This window comes from Pan paniscus, chromosome 12, assembly GCF_029289425.2.
Source record: "Pan paniscus chromosome 12, NHGRI_mPanPan1-v2.0_pri, whole genome shotgun sequence".
Lineage (NCBI taxonomy): Eukaryota > Metazoa > Chordata > Mammalia > Primates > Hominidae > Pan > Pan paniscus.
The window spans coordinates 38,001,148-38,015,708 of record NC_073261.2 but is presented as its reverse complement, the minus strand read 5'-3'; positions in this window follow the sequence as shown (position 1 = coordinate 38,015,708).

Below are 14,561 nucleotides of genomic sequence, written 5' to 3'. Positions count from 1 at the left end.
CAGGTTTAGAGCAGAAAAAACATAAGATGAGCCTGCACTTCTTGTGTCAGAAACTAAGGAAGTGCTCAGAAAATGATGGGGTAAGAGAAGAAGGTATTAGGAACTACCTTGAATGGGGCTCCCCTTAGACAAAATAGGGGAATGTTGACTCTGAAAATAAATAATGATAGTAACATATTTGTTTTAGTCTGTGCTGTTATAACAGAATATTTGAAACTGGGTAATTTATCTTTTCAGTTAGAAATCTATTTCTCACAGTTCTGGAGGTGGGAAAGTCCAATACCAAGGTGCAGTTATCTGGCAAGGTCCTTCTGGCTGCATCTCCATGGTGGAAAGGCAAGACAGAGTGAGTAAGAGCAAGAAGGGGTGAAACTTGTTTTTATAAGTAACTCACTCTCACTATAACAAACTCACCCCTATCATGATGGCATTAACCATTCATGAGGGCAAAACTCTAGTGACCTAATTACCTCTTAAAGTTTCCACTTCTCAACATGGCTGCATTGGGGAGTAAATTTCTAACAAATGAACTGAGGAGGATACATTCAAATCACAGCATTCCACCCTACTCTCTCCAGTTCATGTCCTTTTCCCATGAAAAATATTCATTTTATCCCAATAGCACCTAAAGTCTCAATTTGGTCCAGCATCAACTCAAAAGTCCAAAGTCCAGAGCCTCATCTGAATCACATATGGGTGAGATTCGAGGCACTATTTATCCCAGGCAAATTAATTCCAGCTATAAGCCTGTGAATTATCAAGTTACATGCTTCCAAAATACAGTTAGCCCTCCCTACCCATGGGTTTTACATCCACAGATTCAACAACCATGGATTGAAAATAGAGTATTCAGCAGATGCAGAATCCACAGATGCAGAGGGTATACTTTTCGTATTTGCAGGTTCTTCAGAGCTGACTTCAGGACTTGAGTGTCCACAAATTATGGTATTTGTGAAGGACCCTGGAACCAATTCTCCATGGAAACTGAGGGACAACTGTACAATGGTGGGGCAGGCATAAGATAAGCATTCTCATTCCAAAAAAGAGAGATAGGTAAAAAGAAAGGGTTAACTGGTCCCAAGTAAGCCCAAAACCCAACAGGAAAAACATTAAGTCTTAAAGGTGGAGAATAATCTTTGACTTCAAATCTCGTATCTGGGGCAATCTGGGGTGGGAGTTGGTTTACCAATGCCTCAGTCAGCCCCACCTCTATGGTTTTACTGGGCTCACTTCACCCAGAAGCCTTCATGGGTTGGAGTCTTGTGCCTGCATCTTTCCCAGGCTGGAGTTGCATGCTGCTGGCCCTACAATTCTGTGGTCTCCCAGGCTGCCTCACTTTCATGGCTCTACTAGATATTGCCCTAGCAGGGATTTTCTGTGGAGGCTTTCTCCCTGCTACAAGTCTCTGCCTGGGATCCAGTATGTCCATAGCCTTTCCCAAGACTCAATCTGGCATTCTCCTTGCTGGGAATCCAGAGCCACTCTCCGGCTATCCTTTTTGGAATTCAGCCCTAAGCCCCTGGAAGCTTTTCTTTTAAACCCTCCAAACACAACCTCTGACAGGAATCTGGCTGGAACAGTCGGCATCTTCAGCAAAAACAACTGAGAAGGAGGGGAAACCTGCAAACACCACATTAGTATAGAGGAAATGCATATAATCCCTAGATTTCATGTTTTCTCCAACTGTTTTTTCCAGTTTCTTAACCATGATTCTGTTTCTATGATCTTGAAGGATGGAGACATTAAGAAGAACAAGGAGCTGTTTTATGCTTAAGATATAAAAAGAGAAATGGAGACAGGAAGACAGCAGAATTTATACATTCTTCAAAATGGTTTGGATTTCTCTAACCATGGGCAGAGAATGACAAAGATGTTAGGAGAAGACATCACTTTTTATGATTTCCTGTTTTTTTGTGTCTTAGACTCCCATAAACACAAATAAGAACCCAGTCAGTCTCTTTCCCTTGAATATTTTTTCTGGATAAGTTAAAATAATTTTAGAAGCAATTACAAGAAATGATAGCAATCGCTGAAGCAGAGATAAGAATTCTGAAGTTTGGAACATTTGAGGTTGGTGCAGCAACTTGGTGACAGCAAAAGGACCCAGGTTTTTGCTACATTTCTTCTTTGCACTTCAGTTTTTCAGTCTTGGGTTCAAAGCCTCATGATCTTAGGAGGGCTGCAGTGCCTCCAAGTATCAATGTGCACGCATACCTGTTCCAGGAAAAAAATGCAGGACAAAGCTCTTCACCTTCTATGCCTTTATGAGGGATCAAAGTCCTTCCCTGAAGTGCTGCTCTTCTCTGACATCTCATTGTGGAGCTCATGTGCCCCACTCCCTGCTCCTGTTCATTGTCCTTGCCATGTGCAGCAGGACGAAGCTGGTCCCTTATACGCCCAAGGAGAGGGGATGGTTGCTGTGTAGGTGCCAAGAGTTTTGCGATGTTTATATTTCACTATGTGTCTAAGTTAAGTTGCATGGGAAAGAGAAAGTTCAAGGGCCTCTTTATCTGGTGGGATTGGAGGGGGCCAGACCCTGAGGATGACAATGAAGTCAAATTTCTAATTTTTCAGTTGCCATTGCTGGCTTCACTAGTTAAGGAAATGTGGCCTGTGCAATTAAGACCAGGACAGACTTTCAGGTACTGGAATAAATGGGGGAGATATTTGGCATAGGGTCCTCAGTCCAGGACTAATGTTTGCATTACCCAAGCTGCCGGTCACTGGCCCTGGTCTGTGGCAGTAGCAGCTTCTCTCCTGAACCATGGGGCTGAGGACCTGGGGGGAACCACAGGCCCTATCCACGGGGCTGCTTGGAATGGGGCTTCAGAGAAGGAAACTGCTCACACACCCACAGGTGCCACACCAAGCCCAGAGCCCGAGGTCAGGATGAAAGTCTCTGAGACCACAGCCTTAGGGCTGGGCCTGGGCTCCTGGGGCTGGCTGTCCTCAGCTCTGTCCTCACTGGTCCTGAGACACCAGGACCCTGTTGGAGCCAAAGAGGGAGAGTCAACAAATGTCCACAGACTTTACTCAGTGAGCCTCTGTTCTGCTTAGAAATGAAAGGAACACATGCTACAAAAATAATGAATATATGGACATACTATGTAAACTTTTAAATTAAATAGATATAATATTATGGATATAAATTATTGATGTATCTGTATATAATATGTATCTACATTATACATCTATATAATATGTATATTTATATAGAAATAGATATAACTGTTGGTATAAGGTATGATTTCAAATTTGATAAATTGAGCATGAACATTTAAAACCAGCAATAGCACACCATAAACATGATCCCTCCTGACTTCCTGAAGGTCAGGAAGCTCAGGACCCTTCCCCATGTCCCTGTTGAGCAGGACAGAGAGCCCCCAAGACCCAAGGTGGGTGTGGGGAACGCAATCAGCAGGTGGCTGGGAGATGGGCAGTGGGTCTGGGCCCTGATTGGAGAGAAGTTTTGTTCCCAGATCTCCGAGTAGACAGTTCCTCCCCTGGGGGCTCTTCTCAGACACAGCAGCACATGTGACTCAGTGGCTGTGTAGTCACAGGGTCACAAGACAAAACCCTTCCACTTGGCAATTGGCAGCTTCTCCTCTGACTAGAGTGATGTGGGATCTCTCTGCCCAGCTATCGTGGCTCATGTGGCTGCTGACATCCTGTTCACAAAACGAGACGCCATGAAGGCAGCTCAGCTGCTGATGGCCCAAGTGAACTCTGTCCAAGCCCTGACCCAACAGGCATTGTGTAGAGTAGGCAGCAGGAGCCAGCAGAAGCTCAGAGCCAGCTGTGGCTTCTGCTGGTGCCAGGCTAGAACATTGTTGAGACTATGGCTGGCCCTGCAGGTGACAGTGACCCTCTCTACTAGTACACATGAAGAGGGGCTAGAGACTGTCCATCTAAATGTGGAATAAACATGAACACCCCAAATATTAATACCAAGCATGTAGTTTGTTCAGTTTGGTTAAATTCTATTCAGAAAATAAAACAGGCTAATTAACTGATTGCCAGGGAAACATTCCTGTTTATTGCAAGCAAACTGAAGATGAAGCCTGAACCCTCCCTTCTTCCTCAAGAGAGAGCCAGAACAGCAGGAGGAATAGGAGCAAAGCTGGGTCCCCACGTCCATGAGATATTTCTTGATGCTGATCCTGCTCAGAGAGGGTGGGGATAGTGAATGAGTCTTCTTTCACTGCAACACCAAAATACTCTGGGTGGGTGGCTTGAACCATAGACATTTATTTTCACATTTCTGATGGCTGGGAAGTCCAACATCAAGGTCCAGCAGGGTTCACTTTCTGGTAAAGACCTTCTTCCTGGTTTGTAGATGCTACCTTCTCACCATGCTTTCATATGGTCTTTCCATACGAGTGTGGGAATTAGAGAGAGAGGAAAAAGAGAGATATCTGGATCTTATGAGAACCACTAATCCTGTTGGATCAGGGTCCCACCCTTATAATCTCCATTATATTCTTATAGGTCCTATCTCCTACAGCCACGTTGGAGATTAGACCTTCAACATGAATGTGGGAACACAATTTAGACCACAGCAGGTGGACACAGGTAAGGCAGTAGGGAGGGAAAGGATATGCTTTCAGCCTCCGAGCACAGAGCAGGTTCCCCACAACTCAGCACACTGGCAGCTCATCCCAGATGTCCCAGGTCACACATGAGACACCATTCTAGCTTCAGGGATTTCCCATTGATAATGGGACACTGTCACTCTTATTTTCCCAGTGTTTCTAAGACTTTGGTGTTCTTTATTGTTTATTGTGGAGTGTGTTTGCACCCAGAGACAGGTTATTGACATAGCAATTTATGGGATTTTTAATTTTGTTATAGTGAAAATTACTTAATAAATTTATCATAAATAATAAACTAAAATTAATATATTGTGTAAAAATGAGATTAACTGAATATCCTAAAAGGAGCCTGAGAGGATAAAAAACCATATTCTTTTCAGAAGAGGATAATTAAAGTCATATGACTTTCATAACAAAGACATTTTAGTAGAAATTATCAAATGATAAATTCAAATAGGCAGCCACAAACATAACTACATACTCAAAAAATTATTTTCCAAAATAAATTTACATTATCATATAAGAGCAAATAAATGCCAGGTGCAGTGGCTCACGCCTATAATCCCAGCACTTTGGGTGGCTAAGGCAGGTGGATCGCTTCAGATCAGGAGTTCGACACCACCCTGGCCAACATGGTGAAACCCTGTCTCTACTAAAAATACAAAAATTAGCCTGGAATGGTGGTGGGTGCCTGTAATCCCAGCTGCTCGGGAGGCTGAGGCATGAGAATCTCTTGAACCCAGGAGGCAGTTTGCAGTGAGCTGAGATCATGTCACTGCTCTCTAGCCTGGGTGACAGAGAGAGACTCCATCTCAAAACACAACACAACAAAACAAACAAATAAAACAAAGTGGGTTTATCAGCAGATCCACTCAATGGAAAATTTCTCCAATGCGTGCTTAAAGTAAAAGAACATTTATCCCTGATGGGAAACTCTAGATTTCTTTGGTCTTTAGAAGAAAACAGCTTTCTCTCTACTCGTTCCACTTCATGCTGTCGAGGATGGGCGTGGGGGCAAGTGACTCTGTGGAAGGAGGAAGGCTGTGTCTGAGGGTGGTTGTGTCTCCTGCCCATCTGAGTGACCTCATGGAGAAGAGCCACCGACACCACCAAAGCCACCCACCTGCCTCTGCACTGTCAGGCAACAGACACAGAAACCATGTCACATTTAGTCCACCATATTTTGAGGCTTCTTTGTAACAGCCTTAATTGTACTCTGATTCTCCTTGGTATTTCATCTCAGTTTTTGGAATCATTTATTTTTCACCTAATGGGGCCTTAACATGTGGGACTGAAGTACAGCTGAGGCTATCATGAGCCAGAGTCCTCAGCAGCAACCTCTGCCCTGAGGTCTCCAACAGCCTCCTCTTCTGCAGACTCAGAGACCCTGCTGAGCTGCTCTCCAGACAAGCAGCACATGTGAGCAACTGGGCAACCCCAGGAGGGAGGTTTCTGTTAGGGGTTGTACCACTGTGGGAGGAGTTTGCAGAGCTTGCATGCAGTAATAAACCCCAACATCCTCAGCCTCCACTCTGCTGATTTTCAGTGTAAAATCTGTGCCTGATCCACTGCCACTGAACCTGTCAGGGACCCCGGAGGCCCGATTAGAACCCAAATAGATCAGGAGCTGTGGAGACTGCCCTGGTTTCTGCAGGTACCAATCCAAATAGTTGTATCTATTACTATGCAGGAGGCTCTGACTAGACCTGCAGGAGATGGAGGCCGGCTCTCCAGGGGTGACGGGCAGGGAGAGTGGAGACTGAGTCATCACAATATCCCCACTGGATCCTGAAATAATGAATTGCAAAGTTATGTACAAACCTAAAGAGCAATTTTCATAATTTATCTTATGTCATTTATTTAAACTTAATTTTTAAAAATACTGATTTATGCCATAAAAATACACATTCTAAAATGAATTCAATTTTTGTAAAGTATAAGAGACCTTTATATTTTGAAGATCTTAATCAGAGCACCAGACGTCATATTTCTTATGAGGCTTCTAATTATTCACAGAGCAAAATATCAAGTTCCCCTTTCTACAGCACAGATTATACTCCTCTAACGCAGGGTTAGACTAAACATGGGATCATGGGATGCTGTGGAGCCCTAGAACTCACCCTCCCACCCCATTCTCCTTCCTCATCTCCTTCTTTTCTTACCAGAGACCCAGAGCATTAGCAGCCCCAGAAGCTGAGCAGGGAGCCTCATTGTGAGAAGGTGAACTGAAGAGTCCTGATCAGTCAAGGCACGGTTAGAGCTGAGCTTTTATCTCAGACTCACAAGGGAAGGTCCTCCCTGTGGGACAATATGCAAATCCCCTGGTGCATGCAGTGGTGTGGAAAGAGTCAATGGGGCAGGTGGGCAGGGGATATGTCTCTCCTGTGAGCAATGTGATATAAAATGGGAGGAAGGATCTGACTGTGACAGTTTGGATCTTGGGTAGGTCCCATTGTATAGGATATGCAACTCTAGGAAAGCATAACAACCCTAACAATGTAGAGATATGTCTAGAATGAACATGGATGAATGCCATTCTTCTTGGCTCCCTCCCAGCTAATCTAAAAAAGGAAACGTTACCCTTTCCTGCAAGCACTGATGAGCAGACAGCCTACAAATAAAACGTAGTCTTGAGCCAGTTCAAGAGTGGTCTGGTATCTGCGGTTTCCAGGATAACTGTTCAAGAATGTTCATAGCAAGTGTTGGAATCTACCCTCCCCTGGCACCTGGTGAGTGAGTCCCATAAGAGTGCTCTGTCCAAGGGCCTCATAGGGAAAATAATGTGGGTCTCTATATTTAGATTCAAGAGCCCAGTGCAGGTAAGAGGAAAGTGGGAAACAATTTATTCCTCAGGCAGTGAATATAAAATTCCTGGTGACCAATTGTTCAATCTGGTATATATCCCATCATAATCATCTCACATATGCCAGATTAACCAGAAGGATTTATTAAGGGAAGACTTTTCTAGGATAATTATATAGAATGAACAAAAACTAACTTTGCACTATGTTTTTCTGAATGGTGTTAACAAAAGCTCTTCCCACAGTCTTCCTCATCATGTGCAATGAGGTCCTATCAGGACTTCCAGTTTCTTGTCAACTCCAAGTGAGACCTGAGTGTCCCCTGGGCCTGTAAGTGGTGCAGCCACAGCCATGAGTTCACAATTCGAGTGGAAATTCTCTGTGTAAGAAGAACACAAACTGGATCCACAGCTTTACTGTCTCAGGGTCACCATTACCCATGACTGGCATTTTCCTGAGCTTTCATGTAAAGATGATCACGGCTCAGAAGTGTCAATCTACCACACAGCTGATCATGAAAACAGGGAAACAATCCAACTATTTGTTTGTCAATGATATGCTCAAGATTGAGTTGAACAGCTCTTGAAAGACTGTGCCTACATCAGATCCCTTCACAAGGACACTCACTGTCCTGGAGAGAAAACATCTGGGGAGAGCCGACGTAATAGATTGCAGTACTATGTAATCTCGGGTAATTTAACCCAAAGTCATGCTTACTTGGTAAAAAACACAAACAAATGCAGTTCTAAGTATGATCTCACAAGAAAGCTTGGTCTGCATATCTTCTGGGAAATCTACCAAAATAAGACTTTTTAACAAGATTGGAAAAAGTAATTGAGTGAAAATGATCTTAAATGTCAAACTCCATGTTAATATTCTGAGTTGATGACCACAAATTATCATGAGGAGGTAGGAGTACAATAAAAGTCTTATATTTCAGTCTTTAAAATATTTATTATTTTCTTTTATTTAATTTTGTAAGTTTTGTGTATTTAACTTTTTTATCCCATGATGTTGACCAATTCAATGCAGGTTCTTAGTCTTGAAAATTTCAGACTCTTAATTAATCATGCTAGTGAAAGGAGTCAGAAATATTGGTAGGTGGAAAGAAAAAATAATAAATGCAAACTAAACCTAACATACTAACAAAAAAGAACACTATTGAATGCATTATGTCTGGTTTTAAAGGATTACTCTGAAAGTATGTTAAATGAAGGATCAGTTCTATCTACTATCTAATATGGATGCTTGAATTGAGAGAAAATGACAAATGATAAAAAATCTGTCGTGCTTTCTTTTGCAAGCCAATTCAAGAATATGTTATTTTTACAAAATATTCTTTAATATTTTTGAATTTCAGAGAGTATTGCTATTCCCTATGAAAATTAACAACAAAGCTTTAAGGAGTCTGCCATTGTATTTGGTAATTTACTTCAGAACCTGTTGCCCTTACGTATTCGGAAAATGTGAAATCTTATAAAAATTATTTGGTGCAAAAAAAAGCTTTGAAACTACCCTATACTATCTATGTACTTAAATAATAATATTTCTAATTCCAAATAGAAATCTCTGTCTCCCAAACATTAACACATTATGCCAAGGCTTTGATAACAATGGACGAAGCTGGTGGCTCCACAGTGGACACAGGTAAGAAGGCGTAAGAACAGTCTCCATTTGATCCAGGTGGGAAGCAGGCCTCTGTGTGTCTCTAATCTGAACCACGGTCATCTGAATGAGGAAGGACTGATACAGGTGGATCTTACTGTAATTGTGTCTCCTTTGCCCAATGCTATGAGATCGGAGCCCATAAAATTGGAAGTAAGTGTATTACTTGTATGACATGGGAAGATAATCATGGAAATGGAAGTGTTTGTGTCCTTGGAAGTCAGTGTTTGTGGGGTTGGATGGAGAGTGTGATCCTGTTGTTTGTAGATCATTTGAGGACTTTGGAGCCTGGGCAAAGACAAAGAGATGTCCACAGGGTAGCAGTAGCACACACAACTTTTATTGGGTGAAGCTTTGACAGGTTTGCCGGTAGTTCCTGAGAGCAGGAGTCTGTCTATAGGCCAAGGGGCCAAGGTTGTTATTCAGAAGGGGAGGAGGAAGAAATTTGCTGTATAAGGGGCTTATGTGTCTAGGTGTTGTCACACAGCAGTGTTGGGGTGATGAGACCCAACACCAGGTCATGGGGATGACCAAGTCTGGTGGAGTCAAAGGATTGAGAAAAGACAGTTTGAGAAGTAAAGTGGGACCAGGGGGCCATTGTGATCATGGAGGCTGTGAAGGCCCCGAGCTCTGGGAGCCCAGTGCTATTTATTGGTTATCCAACAAAGAAACAGGTGGTGAGAATGTGGAGGTCAAAAGGGGGCGTTGCATTAAACACAAGATTTATAGCTGTGATGGTTTAGCATTTGCTGTGCTACTTGAGATAATGGAGAGCAGGTTCCTTTAACTCAAGATACAATCGATCCTGGGAGAGCAAGGAGCAAGGAGCCAGCAAGTCTAGACACATTCCAGAGCCATGAACCCTGGATTCTATCCAAGCCAAGAGGGATTTTATGCCCCGGGCTTAGATTACGGCGTGTCAGGGTAGCCTTCCACCCTTTATAGCACAGAGCTTGGTGTTCCAAACGCCACAATGGGTTTTAGACCCTGGACCCCAGACATGTTCCAAGACTGTTTTACATTATGTCAGACATGCAAGCCCTGCCTCAGCTTCTCCCAACACTCAGCTTTTCCCAATACAGCAGCACAGTGGGGAGTCTCTAGGTCAGAGAGAACCAGAGGGAATTATTAGTCTGGGGTTTTCATAACCTGGGGCTTACCTATTTCTAGCAGATGTGAGCAAGGTTCTCCGAGATACATAAGGTAAGCATTCTTTACATGGCAAAAAATCTGCTTTGGGGGGCTGTTTTTGAAATGATTGGATTATAAAGTTTGAGTTTGGCACAGGCCATAGAGAAATAAGCCTGCAATTTGGAAACAAACAACATATGGGCAGTTCACACAAGACACTTTTGGCTCACTTATACATCGTTGTTGCACATTTTGTAGACTTTGTTCTAAAGACTATATTAGTGCAGATAGACAAAATCCACACTGCTATGGATGAGACTGAAGACACGCTGCAGTCTTTTCCCCACCTGGACCTCAGTGGAGGTTTTTAAATTTTTTATTAAAATTGAAAGTTTGTCCTTGGTGAGAACCGAGACCAAGCCACCCACAGAGGGAGCTTCACTTTGTGAAGCTGCAGGTCCTCTGCGCTGGATTTCTGGATTCCAGGGCACGTGAGATTGAAGTTGTCTGCATTATCTCATTGACTGAAAATTGTGACCAACTGGAGCACAGATTCATGGATAAATATCCAGGTACACAGAGAACACAGGGAATGAGGGCTCTGTGGATAGGTATCTTCTGCTTCTGAGAATCTCTCTAAACACTGGGAGACACAGGGATATTTACATATTTGACCTTTCTGAATCTTCAGACCCTGTTCTTGATCAGCCTAATCTAAGCCTGTTTCCAAATGTTTCAATTGATTGTCCTCTTTATTAGAAAAAAACAGAAAAAAATGATATGAAGTATACACTGAGCTATGAGATTAGCTAGTGGAGTCCTGTGCTTCCAGGGATGCTTTTCCTCCCTGCATGTTCATCTTTCTGTGGGGCCCATCTCACCCCCATCAGACTGCACAAAGTGAGGCAGTGATTTTGTGGCATCCCTAAGCATTCTGTGTCCTTTACATTCTCTATTCCTTCTAAGATTCCTTCTCAGTTCTGACCCTTAAAGAAAGGGAACTCTGTCCCTGAAATAAGGTCTCCAAAAAACCACAGCTTCCCTGGGTGTTTATAAGGTTTTTACATTGTTGAGCTGCTATTCTGACCACTATTAAGAATTAATTTCTATTCCAAGCAAATTACCTTTATTAAATCTCAAAACCACATGCCAGCTATAAAAGCTTGCTCTTTTTTGGAAGCATACTCAAGAATATAATTTCACAGTAAATATTTCCTTTAATTCAACAAGTTATTCAGCAGGTTTCTTCTTTTTCTTTTGTCTTAGATAATTGTGGTGCAGTCAAGCTCCCCAGTAAGTTGTTTAATATAAATTCCCATAATTGGGTTTAAATTTCTTCTAGGGCTGCTATATTCCATCCTATGCAAGAATCAAATAATCTTTGAGTTTTGGAGTTCACTAGTTTCCAAAGCAAGAATAGGAAACATGTGTAAGATCTGCCTAAATAAGTAACTAACAAGTCATCCTAGCCTCCAGCTATTTGTAAACTTTGTGATTTCATCAGACGACTGTTCCAGGGAAAACAAAATTATTTATTTTATTCTATTCTATTTAATTGTCATTTACTACTAATATTTCATTTTTTGGTTGGCATAAGGGTAATTTTAGAAGAGCTAACATGTACATTTCTAAAAGTACTAAAAGGTGAGGCCAATTGTCCTTCAAGGAGCACTTAAACTTTGTATTATTCTCTCTCGGCCAAGAAAAGCCAAGATAGATGTTGACATGGTTTGGATATTTATCCCACTCAAATCTCATGTTGAAATATAATTCGCAATGTTGAAGATGGGGCCTGGTGGGAGGTTTGGGAGTCATGGGGGTGCATCCCTCATGGTTTAGTACTGTCATGATGATGAGTACTTTGTGAGATCTGGTTGTTTAAACACATGTGGTACCTCACGCCACTCCCCACCTGCCTTGTTCCCACTTAAACCATGGGATATGCCTGCTCCTGCTTCACCTTCTGTCATAAGTAAAACCTCCCTCAGGCCTCCCCAGAAGCCAAGCAGATGCCCACACCATGTGTGCACAGCCTGCAGAACTGTAAGCCAATTGAACACCTTTCCTTTATAAATTACCCAGTCTCACGTATCCCTGATTCCAAAAGTGAAGTTTATTACTATGCTACTGCTACCACATTAGAGGCAATTCACCATTTCCACCTGCTAGTGCAGAGCTTGTGTTATTATTTAAGACTAAGAATGGCCACTGAATAATTCATTCAGCCTGTGGCTCTTTCATGTTCTGAATTTTGGATTTGTGGTAACTTGGTATGGAATTAAATGGTTGAAAGAATACTTTTGTTAATTTTGGAAATCAACAGAAGTTATTTAGTTTGGTCTTTTATTCTTCCTTGGGATCTTAAAATAGCCTTATTCAAAATCTATAAAAGCCCTGGCCCCCATTCACACAGAAGAGCCTGTGCCCCTTACTGAGGCCTCATGGCCTCCTTAACTCAAAGGCTCTCCAGCCACCTCCACCTGAGTTTGGTGTGGATGCATCCTCTGGGCGCCACAGCTGCTCCTGCCACACTGAGAGGCTGAGCCTTTTTGGAAGGTTTGTGTTTGGGGCCTTCACACTGTGCAGGGCCCCAGTGAGTGTCCTGCTCACAGGAGTCTGTGCACTGTCTCTAGGCGCCACACTGACAATTATGCAAGTGAAATCAATCCAATTTTGGTTAAATGTGTGCATGTGTATTCAACTTGTTTTGCTACAAAGCGGCCTGAATTTTCTGGCTGTTCTGCTACCTGTATTTGTTAGGCATCTGCACACCGGCAGAAAGAATCAAGATGAGCTTTCATTGAGCCTTTCCTCTGGCAAGATGTGGCTCAGAGCCCACTGCATCCTCCTTTCTGCTGTTGTTCTGCCCTCCCGAGGTTCTTGCAGCTGAAGGGGCCTTTAAATATGTCACATATTCTTCCATTGTTAAATGTGAGATAATTTGTTTTGCTCTGCAGGAAAGCTTCATTCACCTGAAGAAGGAGATTAAAGATTTCTAAAGCAGGATGCTAACCTTTTGATCTTTGTGCAATTTTGTTATTAAAGCTGTCTCTTCCTGAGAGTAAGAGAGGTACGATTTGATTTAAAAGTTTCCAGCTTTAACATCTGTCAATGTAAGCCTTCCAAAGAAAATTCTGGCACTGCTCAAGTCAACTAAATATTTTCTTACGAACCATCAGTTTTGCTCCATGTAATTTTCCAAATAACTCCCGCAATCCAAAACACACACACCTCTTAGAAGCCAACTAAGGAGATATCCACAAGGCTTTTGTATCATTATTTCTAAAGATGAGGAGTTAGAGACAACCTGGGTATCTATTACCAGGAACATAGGTTAAATGTAGTTGACATCTTGACTGGATCATCAGGCAGCAATGAGAAGTAATAGACAAGTTTCACCCTTATCAACACTGAAATATTTTAACTCATACATCTCAGTAGAAAAACAATGAGCATAATGACATATTTCACAGGATGATATTTACATAAAATAAACATTGTGCACATACTATGTGTATAACACTTTGAATGGAAAATATACTAAAAATACAAAACAATAAGCAGAGAGAAATGTTCACTTCTCTAGCCCCACACCAGCCTCTCCTTCTCCCCTGGCTTCTCCTAGCCTAGAGCTATCCATCAGCACAGGGAAGGAATATTATGTGCAGGCCCCAAGCACTCTGAGATCAGGAACCAGCTTTTTGAGGAAGGCCTGGATATGCCAGGCATTCAGCTCCTGTCAACCTGGAAGCTATGGAAAATCATAGGACCTCTTTCCAGGGAAAAGAAGCACCAAACTTCAGCCAGTTTGTTACCAGGCAACTGAGAAAGAGCCCTGGGGTATTTTCTGACAACCCGTGAATTGTTTGGCCTCCACCCCCTTAGGAGAACCTAAGGAATAACAGTCCATTTCTAACCTTCTTCTCTGCCTCCTTCTATTAGATCCTAATTCAATCATGCACCAAGACAAGTCAAAGCCTTGGTGGGCATATCAATCCTGATGTGTGATATTTTATTCACTTTTTTATTCTGAAAGTAAGTATCTTCTTAAATTTTGCATCTATATTATAAATCAATATAATATATGTATTTATACAGAAATAAATATAACTTTGTTGTTATAATGCATGACTTTAAATTGTGATAAATTGAGCAGGAACATTTAAAACCAGCAATGGGTGCACCACTCCATGGCTCCTTCCCCACTGCAGAGCCCGAGAGTGAGGAAACTCAGGCTGTACCTCCATGTCCCTGCAGGGCTGAGCACTGACCTGCTCATTGCTGAGAACTTTGAGTGACCAGAGCGGGTCTGAGGAACACAGAGCAGCAGGTGCCAGGGAGACAGGCGGTGGAGGAACATTTGGTGCCCAGA